Source organism: Polypterus senegalus, chromosome 17 (assembly GCF_016835505.1).
Source record: "Polypterus senegalus isolate Bchr_013 chromosome 17, ASM1683550v1, whole genome shotgun sequence".
NCBI classification, from domain to species: Eukaryota; Metazoa; Chordata; class Cladistia; order Polypteriformes; family Polypteridae; genus Polypterus; species Polypterus senegalus.
In genome coordinates, this window is record NC_053170.1 from 41,524,447 (window position 1) to 41,536,640 (window position 12,194).

Below are 12,194 nucleotides of genomic sequence, written 5' to 3' on the forward strand. Positions count from 1 at the left end.
CTTACTATTTACATTATCCTCACTATTGTAGTTAGCACAACAAACAAACTGGTTTCTTAAAAAAGGCAAAACCTAGCTGCAGTGCAAAGAATATGCATTCATATGTTTTCCTTACAATCCCCATTATGGAAAATGTAATATCAGACCACAATTTACTGCCACAGTATTTACATGGATGCAACATTAAAGAAACTTGCATTATCTTTCAATGTGTGCTTTGCTAATACTGAAGAATAAATTATGGTTAAATGTGTAATTCACAGGAGGGCAATTTGAATTGGTTGATGTTAAATTTTACATGCATCTCATATTGCATCTAATATTGTTTACTGACACTGAGTTAGATAAGGTTGATCAATCACAGCTCTATACTTCAGTCCAGATCAGGAGAGGCACTGTACAGTATATATGTATGGTTTTTGATTTTCTGATTTTTTTTTGTAATGGATCTAATTTTTTTATATATATATGTGTGTGCATGTTTATATGTGTGCTTTTTCATGTTTGTAATCATCCATGTGATCTGTATGAGAATGTGCTAAGATGGTAAGACCTGCTCATGAAGTGCTTTAACTTAGTAAAAAAAACTCTAATCGTGATTTGTTCCAATGCACCCATCTAATGTACACTACAACAGCACTAAACATGACACATAGTCTTATTACTATAAATGCATGCTAAGAGAAGATCATCTTAGGATGATTCCATGGTCTGCCTTGCTTTCTCTTCTCCTGTAATTCCATTCCCATCATTCTTTTGCCCACATATTCATTGTATCTCCTCATCACATATCCATACCACTTCATCCTACTTTCCTGTACTTTCTTAGATAGCTCTACCACTTTTGTTGTACCTTTAATCATCTCATTTATTATTCCATCCATTTTTGTAACTTCACACATCCATCTCAACATTTTCATTTTTGCCACACCTGACTACTTCTCCTGTGCTCTCTTTACTGCGCATGTCACAGGTCCATACATCATTGCTGGTCTTACCATTGTCTTAAAAACCTTACTTTTAACCTTCACCTTAATTCTTCCATCACACAATACTTCTGATACCTTCTTCCAATTGTTCCACCCACACTGCACTCTAAGGGTTATTTCTTAATCTAACTTTTCTTCTTGGGCTACCATTGATCCTAGATATTTAAATGTATCCAGTCTTTTTCAATAACTCTCCCTACAGGCTAACTTCTGAATCCTGATTATCATCAAACCTTATATATTCTGTCTTCTCCCTATTTATCCAGACCACAATATAGTCAGCAAAAAGCAGCACGAGGAGATTGGTCTTTTACCCCTTGACTGAACACATCCATAACCAGATCAAAGAGTTAAAGGCTTAAAGAAGATCCATGATACAGAAACACTTGAACTGGGGTCTTATCTGTTACCCCCAACACTGCTTTTAAACTATGGTCCTCTCTCTTTCATATATATCCTTGGCAATCCTTACATACTTTTCTGGTTGTCCTTTTTCTCTCATGCACCTCCAAACACCTTGATGTGGCACTCTATCACAAGCCTATTCCAAACCAATGAAAACCATAAGCAAACATTTCTGTTTTTCTCAGTGCTTCCCTATGAGCTGTCTCACTGCTAATACATCTAATTAATACTATGGTGGTAACAGTTTTGCAGTTCAAAAAGTTTTTAACTTGAGGAATGATTTGTTTGTACTTTGTCTCTTTCTCTTGTTTTCCTTTTCTGGCTTCTTTAAGTTGTATTCAAATCAAATTGTTACATCAATCACTAGGGCAATATTCTTTTTCTAGAATATGAGATCTGCTGTTAAGTTAGTGTGATTATAAGTATTAAAAGATGATTCGCTATATGTTATCCATTCATGATCTTCTCCTTCTTCTCTAAGAAGATTGCATATCTTATGGTGTCTGGCTATTCTATACATTTGCAGATTTGGACATTGTCCTAGTATATGTGATAAAGATTCTGTGATGAATCCACATCTTCTACAGATGTATCTCCTGTTCATCCTCTTGTAGCTGTTCTTTCATGAGGAACGTGTTAGTTTTTAATTGAATGGCTGCTATAAATTGGCCTTGTTTGATTCTTTTGTGGTTAACAATCCAATCATTAAATACTATATCATTTTCGATTAGCTGGATCCCAGTGCCTTGGGTTGGGAGATTTTTCCAATTATTAAATTAGATGTATTAGCACTGTGTAACTGCATCAGTTGGCTGTTCCTTTCCTTGGCATAAAACCAAACTGCTCCTTCCTTGTGGCGGTCTTTTCATTTCTATATAACCCTTTCCTTTTTGTGAATTGGTTTTGGGTGTATTGTGGCAAGCACTGAGATGGAAGGACTTAAGCACATGCTAAATAATGGTTCATCCCAGTTATATATTTAATTATTGAGCAATAGCTGTCTAAGCCCGGGCTTTAAGAAACTATTGAAATCATCAGAAAAACTTATTACAATGTGCATCATACAGACCAATTTCACTTCTGAATAACGACGTTAAAATACTCTCTAAAATCATAGCTAGAAGGATGGAGAAAGTGCTCCCTCAATAATATCACAAGACCAAACTGGATTTATTAGGGGCCGACACTTATCTTCAAATCTTGACGCCTGTTTAATGTAATATACTCACCAACTAAATCAAACACCCCAGAAATATTATTATCATTGGATGCAGAAAAAGCATTCGACATGATTGAATGGAAATACCTTTTACTATTTTGGAGAAGTTTGGGTTTGGCCGAACATTTGTGCATGGATTAAATTACTGTATACTAACCCAGAAGCTTCAGTTTGCATCAATAACATTTGCTCAGACTACTTTAAACTAGATCGTGGCACAAGACAAGGATGCCCTTTGTCACCACTGCTGTTTGCAATTGCCATTGAACCACTGGCAATACATTGTCGAAATACTGATCAGATAAAGGGGATTAGCAGAGAAGGACTGGAACAGAAAATCTCATTATATGCAGATGACATGGTACTGTATATATCGGACCCAGAAAATTCTGTGCCTGCAGTCTTAGCAGCACTCACAGAATTTCAAAAGCTCTCTGGTCTCAGAATTAATCTGAATAAAAGTGTACTCTTTCCGGTGAATTCAAGCATATAATATTAGATTAGACACCCTTCCTTTTATCATTGCAGAACAGTTTAAATACCTCGGGGTAAACATCACAAGTAAACATAAAGCTCTTTATCAACAAAATTTATGCGTCTGTATGGAAAAAATTAAACAAGACTTGCATAGATGGTCAACCCTTCATCTCACACTAGCTGGAAGAATTAACACTGTTAAGATGAATATTCTTCCTAAGCTCCTTTTTATTTCAAAACATACCAATATACATTAATAAATCGTTCTTTAAGCAATTAGATTCAACAATAACCTCATTTATTTGGAATTCTAAACATCCACGCATCAAAGAGCGACCCTACAAAGACAAAAGGCAGAAGGCGGCATGGCTCTACCTAACTTCCAGTTTTATTACTGGGGCAAATATACAGTCGATAAGAACCTGGACACAAATAGAAGAACATACACAGGCATGGACCGCAATAGAAGTAAAATCCTGCAGTACTTCTTTGTATTCCTTGCTTTGTGCTCCAATAAACACACGTTATCGGCAATACACTAATAACAATTGTGCTCCACTCACTTAGAATCTGGAACCAATGTAGAAAGCATTTTAAGGCGGAGAAGCTTCTTTCTGTGGCACCTGCAAAAGAACCACCTCTTTCAACCCTCACAAACATATGCAGTTTTAATATCTGGAAAAATTTGGAATTAACTTGCTTAGAGATCTTTATATAGACAACGTCTTTGCATCCTATGAACAATTACGTTCCAAATTTAACATTCCAGCTACAAATTTCTTTCACTATCTTCAAATCAGGAACTTTGTTAAACAGAACCTTCCAGATTTTCCTCATCTTGCACCCTCATCCACGCTGGAAAAATTATTGCTCAATTTCAAGGAGTTAGACTCCATCTCTACAATATATAAAATCCTTTTACAATCCCTTCCTTTCAAAGATCCAAGAGGACACTGGGAAAATGACCTCTCAATTAATATATCAGAAAAGGAGTGGAAAGTAGCAATGCAGAGAATTCACTCAAGCTCCATATGCAAAGCATACAATTATACAACTCAAAATTATATATCGAGCACATCTGTCTCGACTAAAACTCTCAAAATGTTTCCAGGGCATGATCCAACCTGCGACGTTGCAGCCAAGCCCCAGCCTCACTAGGTCACATGTTCTGGGCCTGCTCCAAATTAACATTATTCTGGACAAAAATTTTTAATTACCTCTCAGACAGTCTTGGACTCACAATCCCTCCTAACCCATTAACAGCTGTGTTTGGGGTTCTTCCAGAGGGTCTTAAAGTGGAGAAAGACAAACAAACTGTGATTGCATTCACTACACTGTTGGCACGCAGACTTATTCTGATAAACTGGAAGAACCCAAACTCTCCTCTTTAAGTCAGTGGGAAACTGATGTGTTATATTATTTAAAATTGGAAAAAATCAAATACTCAGTTAGAGGATCTGTGCAGACTTTTTCAAAACATGGCAGGATCTAATCAGTAATATTTTGAAATGATTTTATAAAGCACAGAGAATTTGTTGATTTAGGTATTTTTAAAAGCCTTAAATTTTACACCGTTTGGCTTGCTCTCTCTCTCAAGGGTGGGGATCGATCTGTTCTTAGCATAATTCTTTTTTTTTTTGTAAAACTTGATTGCTATGTATTGATTGTAATAAAATTAATAAATAAATAAATAAAAAAAAAAAAAAAAAAAAACTGAAATGCAGAGTCGGTGGGTTCGTTTTGAAGACATGCTCACCCCCCTTGTCTCTCAGTGGCTATGCAAGTTTCTCTCTCCTCAGAGGTTTCGTTTTGCTGATGTGCTTGCTTCACTTGTGTATTAGTGGCTAAGCGAGTTTGACATTTGTTGGTGCTTTCACTTTTAGAGACTGAATCGCTTTCTATCAGCTTCATGCTGTAGCCTCGTACTTCTTTCTTCTTCCGACTCATTAAATTGGGGCCGCCTTGCCGGCTCTTTGAGTATCATGCTATTGCCTCACACTTCCAGGTCGGACAGACAGACACCCACACTTCCATGTGTAAACATTTATATATAAGACTAGCAAAATACCTGCGCTTCACAGTGGAGAACTAGTGTGTTAAAGAAGTTATGAAAAATGAAAAGGAAACACTTTAAAAATAACGTAATATTATTGTCAATATAATTGTTTTGTCACTGTTATGAGTGTTGCTGTCATCAAGGATTTGATTATCATTATTACTTTCGTAAGTTCGTATTTGGAGGATGTGTTGTGTTCAAGTTACATTCCGTGTTTGTCAACCGTTGTAAAGATAACAGGTTTCATTCATCGAAGTGTTCACTACCCAAATCGCTACTCATGAATCTAAGATGTTTAACAGGCATTCCCGGTATTAACTTGTGGATTTGCCTGCTAATATTTAGCGGCAGAGTGTCTATGAACTTGTGGAATTGCCTGCGAGTATTTAGCAGCAGCGTCTCTATTAAGTTGTGGATTTGCCTGTGAGTATTTAGCGGCAGCGTCTCTATTAACTTGTGGATTTGCCTGCGAGTATTTGGCGACAGTGTGTCTATTAACTTGTGAATTTTTCTGAGTATTTGGCGGCAGCGTCACAAAATTGTTTCCGTCTAGCTGCATCAGAAAATGTACCACAACATCTGACACGCCTCCTTTTTACTGTTTTCTCACAGCTTGGATTGCTGCTGTCATAATCGGTTTGAGTTTCACGCTTTGTTTCAATTACGTTAATATTTGCAGGACTTGTGTTGAAGTGACATTCGGCATCTGTCAAGCGTTGTAAGCATACAACCGGTTTCATCAATAACTTCGCATCTAGCTTTTGACAGTTGAAACATTCATAAACATCAAAGTGTCCACTACTCAAATCTTCACCTGTGAATCTAAGATGTTTAAGAGGCATTGGCGGTTCTCCAAAGGTGTAAAATATTTGGCCATTTCAGTACACTTGAAAGAGAAAACCGAACAATTCAGCGGCAGCCATCAACTCACATGCAGAAGCATAGGTGAAGGGCTTAAGCATTTCACTCTTCTAGTGCTCCTGTGTAGTATAATTATCTCCTGTACCGTCATCAGTCCACACTTTGAACCTGTCCCAGTCATTCAATACATAAGACACAATGTTCCTCCGGATATCAAGAGTGAGCCTGATATGGCCATGCAATATGTAACACAGAGAATGGAAAAGGTAGGTACCATCTCCGGGCATGGAAATCACTTGGTAAGTGACAGTTCTTTGATCGATGGTGTCACCTCGATAGACATTTTAATGGGGGTACGGTTGGAATGGTAAAGGAAATGGGTACCTGAACAATGTAAAGTAAGTCTAAAATACCTACACAATAACTATAATCGTAATAAATGAAAAATAAAACAGCGGAGAAGCCGAGGATTAAATAAAAAGGCTGCAGTTATCAGTTGGGAGACATGTATACAAGCAAGGAAGGGAATAAAAAGACCAGACAGCCTTATATTGGCAGGCAGCCAGTTACGTGGGAGGTGTGGGGATGGGGGACGCAACGCCACCTCACACGCCGACCGAGCTGCAGATTATGGTCGTGTATATGTACGTAAGTAGGATTCAGTTATGAGCGTTACGTGTAGAATTTCGAAATGAAACCTGCTTAATTTTTGTAAGTATCCTGTAAGGAATGAGCCTGCCAAATTTCAGCCTTCTGCCTACATGGGAAGTTGAAGAATTAGTGATGAGTGAATCATTGAGGGCTTTGCCTTTTATTAGTATAGATAATAAACACTGCACTCTAATAGTCTAACAAGACTACAAACTGATTCATTAATTTTTCCAATGTTACTGGCCGCAACATGTCCCTCCACAACAACAGATATAAATTGGAAGCAAAGTTCTTATAGTCTTTTACTATCCCCTTGGAACATGAACACTGTCTGTAACATAGTATTCACATTCTGCTCTCCACCCTTTTTTCTGAGAACATCATTCAAACGTTTTTTAACATGGAGAAGCTTAGAACCTGTTCACACTGTTCGGCATCAGCGAGGCAAAGACAAACACCTTTGTGGGGATTCTATTTATTTGTTTTCCATTAAAGTCTTCACCCTCCTTGTGAAATCCTCCTGAGAATTAAGGAAGAGTGCCCTTTCCTTTTTTGCCATATGGGCCGCTGCCTCTAACCCACCTCTACTCATTCAGCCTGCATAGAGTTGTCTTCCAGCTGCTTCAGTATTTCCTTGCAAATCCAGGAACTGGGCACTAACTGATTTATAATACCATAACAAGTTGTTAAAATTTATTATCTGGGACCTACTACAATTTTGGTTGTCATGGGATCCAAAGTTTAAAATTTAAGGGTTCCAAGCTTCTTAAGACCCTGTACTTTGTACCTTGATTTAAATTCAGTTATTAGACAGTCTCACTGGCTTCAGTGTTTCATTCAAGCCACTTTCCTAATTAATTCCCAGTTACTGCTTCTAATGAAACAGTACAGTACATCACACTACCTAAACACAGTAAGAAATATCATTAACAGTAAAATTTGGCTTCTAATTATAAAATTGAATGCCGCAAAAAAAAAAACCTGAAGCTGTTGTGGCCTTCCAGGAACAGAATCTGTGACCCCTGCATTAGAGTTTGGCAGTGTATTCACTTTGACATATCAGACATTACCAGTATTATTATTATTATTTTTTTTCTAAGGACATTATTCACATGTTTTTTGATGTGGAGCAGCTCAGAATTTGTTGTTAATTGGATGCTGGCTAATAAAAAAATAAGCAATTTAGTTTCAAAATCGTAAAAAACAAGTCAATTAAAATAAAGATGACAAAGTACGGGTAATCTGCTAGTAATTAAAAAGTAACGAGAGTAAAAAAACTGCGGCCACTTCGGCCCTTCAGAAAATGAATTTGAGGCCTCAACTCTAAAACAACAGCATCACTCCAATCTATTCCAAATACTGTATATTAAAAAAAATCCTTCTTTTCAAAACTCAACCAAACTTTTGTCTACTTTTTAATCCTAGTACTTGGTCACAAATACATGTACTATGACGTTATAGAAGGAATTAGATAAAAATCCTTGTTCTGAAAACCAGCAGCATTAATTTCCTCTAGCAAAGTACAGTTTTAGGACTCACTTAGTACTGCTGGTGCTGAGTAATTATTGTCAGTTGTACCTTAGCTGAACATACAGTGGTGTGAAAAACTATTTGCCCCCTTCCTGATTTCTTATTCTTTTGCATGTTTGTCACACAAAATGTTTCTGATCATCAAACACATTTAACCATTAGTCAAATATAACACAAGTAAACACAAAATGCAGTTTTTAAATGATGGTTTTTATTATTTAGGGAGAAAAAAATCCAAACCTACATGGCCCTGTGTGAAAAAGTAATTGCCCCCTGAACCTAATAACTGGTTGGGCCACCCTTAGCAGCAATAACTGCAATCAAGCGTTTGCGATAACTTGCAATGAGTCTTTGACAGCGCTCTGGAGGAATTTTGGCCCACTCATCTTTGCAGAATTGTAACTCAGCTTTATTTGAGGGTTTTTTAGCATGAACCGCCTTTTTAAGGTCATGCCATAGCATCTCAATTGGATTCAGGTCAGGACTTTGACTAGGCCACTCCAAAGTCTTCATTTTGTTTTCTTCAGCCATTCAGAGGTGGATTTGCTGGTGTGTTTTGGGTCATTGTCCTGTTGCAGCACCCAAGATCGCTTCAGCTTGAGTTGACGAACAGATGGCCGGACATTCTCCTTCAGGATTTTTTGGTAGACAGTAGAATTCATGGTTCCATCTATCACAGCAAGCCTTCCAGGTCCTGAAGCAGCAAAACAACCCCAGACCATCACACTATCACCACCATATTTTACTGTTGGTATGATGTTCTTTTTCTGAAATGCTGTGTTCCTTTTACGCCAGATGTAACGGGACATTTGCCTTCCAAAAAGTTCAACTTTTGTCTCATCAGTCCACAAGGTATTTTCCCAAAAGTCTTGGCAATCATTGAGATGTTTCTTAGCAAAATTGAGACGAGCCCTAATGTTCTTTTTGCTTAACAGAGGTTTGCGTCTTGGAAATCTGCCATGCAGGCCGTTTTGCCCAGTCTCTTTCTTATGGTGGAGTCGTGAACACTGACCTTAATTGAGGCAAGTGAGGCCTGCAGTTCTTTAGACGTTGTCCTGGGGTCTTTTGTGACCACTCGGATGAGTCGTCTCTGCGCTCTTGGGGTAATTTTGGTCGGCTGGCCACTCCTGGGAAGGTTCACCACTGTTCCATGTTTTTGCCATTTGTGGATAATGGCTCTCACTGTGGTTCGCTGGAGTCCCAAAGCTTTAGAAATGGCTTTATAACCTTTACCAGACTGATAGATCTCAATTACTTCTGTTCTCATTTGTTCCTGAATTTCTTTGGATCTTGGCATGATGTCTAGCTTTTGAGGTGCTTTTGGTCTACTTCTCTGTGTCAGGCAGCTCCTATTTAAGTGATTTCTTGATTGAAACAGGTGTGGCAGTAATCAGGCCTGGGGGTGGCTACGGAAATTGAACTCAGGTGTGATACACCACAGTTAGGTTATTTTTAACAAGGGGCAATTACTTTTCACACAGGGCCATGTAGGCTTGGATTTTTTCTCCTAAATAATAAAACCATCATTTAAAACTGCATTTTGTGTTTACTTGTGTTATATTTGACTAATGGTTAAATGTGTTTGATGATCAGAAACATTTTGTGTGACAAACATGCAAAAGAATAAGAAATCAGGAAGGGGGCAAATAGTTTTTCACACCACTGTATGTCTGTCATACTTAGTAATCACATGCAGGTCTGTGACAGTGTTAGTTTTTTCTAAAATGGAAGGATTTTACTTTACAGATTTTTGTAAATTTTGTAGATTTTGTAAAATAAAGTATATACAGTATATTATTACACAGCAGCACATATGCAGGACTCTGTCACATTTTTTCTGCTGTTAGAGGACGTTAAACTCAAATACTTGTTAAATGCTTCTTAAAGTAAAAATAAAGCAAATGGCATTATCAATCCATATGAATCTGCTCTTTCTATATAATTTGTACATTTGCAGTAAACTCTACTTGCTCCCCTAGGCCCTGGGCTGTCAGAGGACCCTGAGCAGCTGCCCCACTGACTTCATCCATAATTCAAATTTGGGAATGAGCATTAGTGCATTAAGAGTCCTCCAGTCTGGAAAGGTGGCAGCAGAGATGTCTCTTATATTATATATTCTTTGCCTCATACAGATTAAAGTGGACAGGCTAACTTGGGTTGCCTGCGATGGAGTTCAGGACTGCAGGAACACGTGGGACTGAAAGATGGAATTCTATATAATAGCACCCCAACAGTTCAACAGGTCATTCCTGTCACCAGAAGTGAATACAGAGTCATTCCCAGAAATAGTTCCTATGTTCTTGGGGTTTAAAGGCTCCTTGTGGGCATTTGCAATGGAATGTAGAGTGTTTAACTATTGGGAGAAATGAGACCAGAAGAGAGAGGAACAGAAACAGAGAGAGAGAGAGAGAACAACGCAGAAAGAGAAGCAGGAGGAGACATACAATAGGCACACTCAGGTAGGCTAGTGAGCAACTGACCCTTTTATATAGCTAAGACAACAAACCCATTCTAGGAAGGCACAGAGGGGTGGAAGAATTTTGTTTATTCTCTTATTATTTTTACCTTGTTGCATGTTTAATTAAAAACTACGATCACTCGGATTAGTTGATCTAGAACAACCGAGATCAGGAATTTTACAATTTAACTATGAACCAAAATTGTCTCCCTGCACCCATATGCTTATCTTACTTCTGTAAATAAATGAAAATGATGCATCCTAAAGTGATTTTGGGTTTGAGGAATAGTGATGATACACTTCAGTTTCACACATAGGCTTCATGTCAAATTTAGATTTTTTTTTTGACATATAAAGTCATAAAATGCTTAGCTCCTTTTTACCTTGCAGAACTGGTTAAAACCTTTACAAATGAGCAGTGCTCAAAGTGTGGAACGCCGTCTTTCAATTAGTACTTAGAGTACCAGCACCATTCATTAGCATACCATATCAAAGGCATTCAAAATGTCAAGGGAGGGTCCGTCCCTGCTCTTCGATCAAATTTTAGAGCACCACCAGTAACTTGGTTCCACTTTATGCATTTCAAACAAGTGCACATTGCATTTTTTCAAGATAAAGGGCTTGTCAAAATTTCCAGGATAAATAAAACTACTGTAGTAGGTAGAGTCTTTAGTTTTGTCACCACCAATAATCTACAGTATAATAATCTACTGACCAATAATGAGTTATGCCCCATCACTCAAGGCATAGCACAGAGCCAATGGTGCTAATGCTGTTCATACTGGTTTTAACTAATTGTAACAATCTTCATCATAATCTGTTTTTGAGTCTATCCCATGCTCTTTCTTGTCATGTTGATCAAATTATACCCCTGATCTGGAACTGGAAACTGGAATGGATTTATTGTCAGTAACGACAGACTCGGTATTAGACCTTTGTTATGCTCTGTCTCAGTCATCAACATTTGCCTACACCATGTGGCATGGCAAAGCACCCATACTTGGCTTAGGTAGACAGTTTACTGAGAACAACTGACATCAGGAGCTCAGGTTTTGGTTTGCTCTCCTCACTTAGACAGCTTACTAATTTAATTAATAAAATGCTTTGCAGTATAATATAATAGCCTTCAGACCCTTGGGCAAGGAAAATAGCAGGAGTACCAAAATTTCTCTTTTCTTTGTCAGCCCTTAAACGGGCTGTTTACAATCATTCTTACAGACTACAGGTCAGAAGTAACAAACTGAACCACTGGAACGTTACGAAGATCATTGTCAAATGCACATTTCAATGTACTCATCGCATGCTTCTTGTGTGCTCACAATTTGTATTATGTTATATAATTTTAGTCCTTAAATTTATAATAATGTTTGGCTTATAAGTAGAAGATGGTTATATAAAAATGAAATGAACTGAAATCATTTTAATCAGATTGTTTTAAAATTGTATACTGTATATATCTGCACTACACATTATGCTCTATGTCAAACAAATACATATTAAACAAATTACACGGGGATTTGTTATATTAATTCAGAATGTTCCATATAC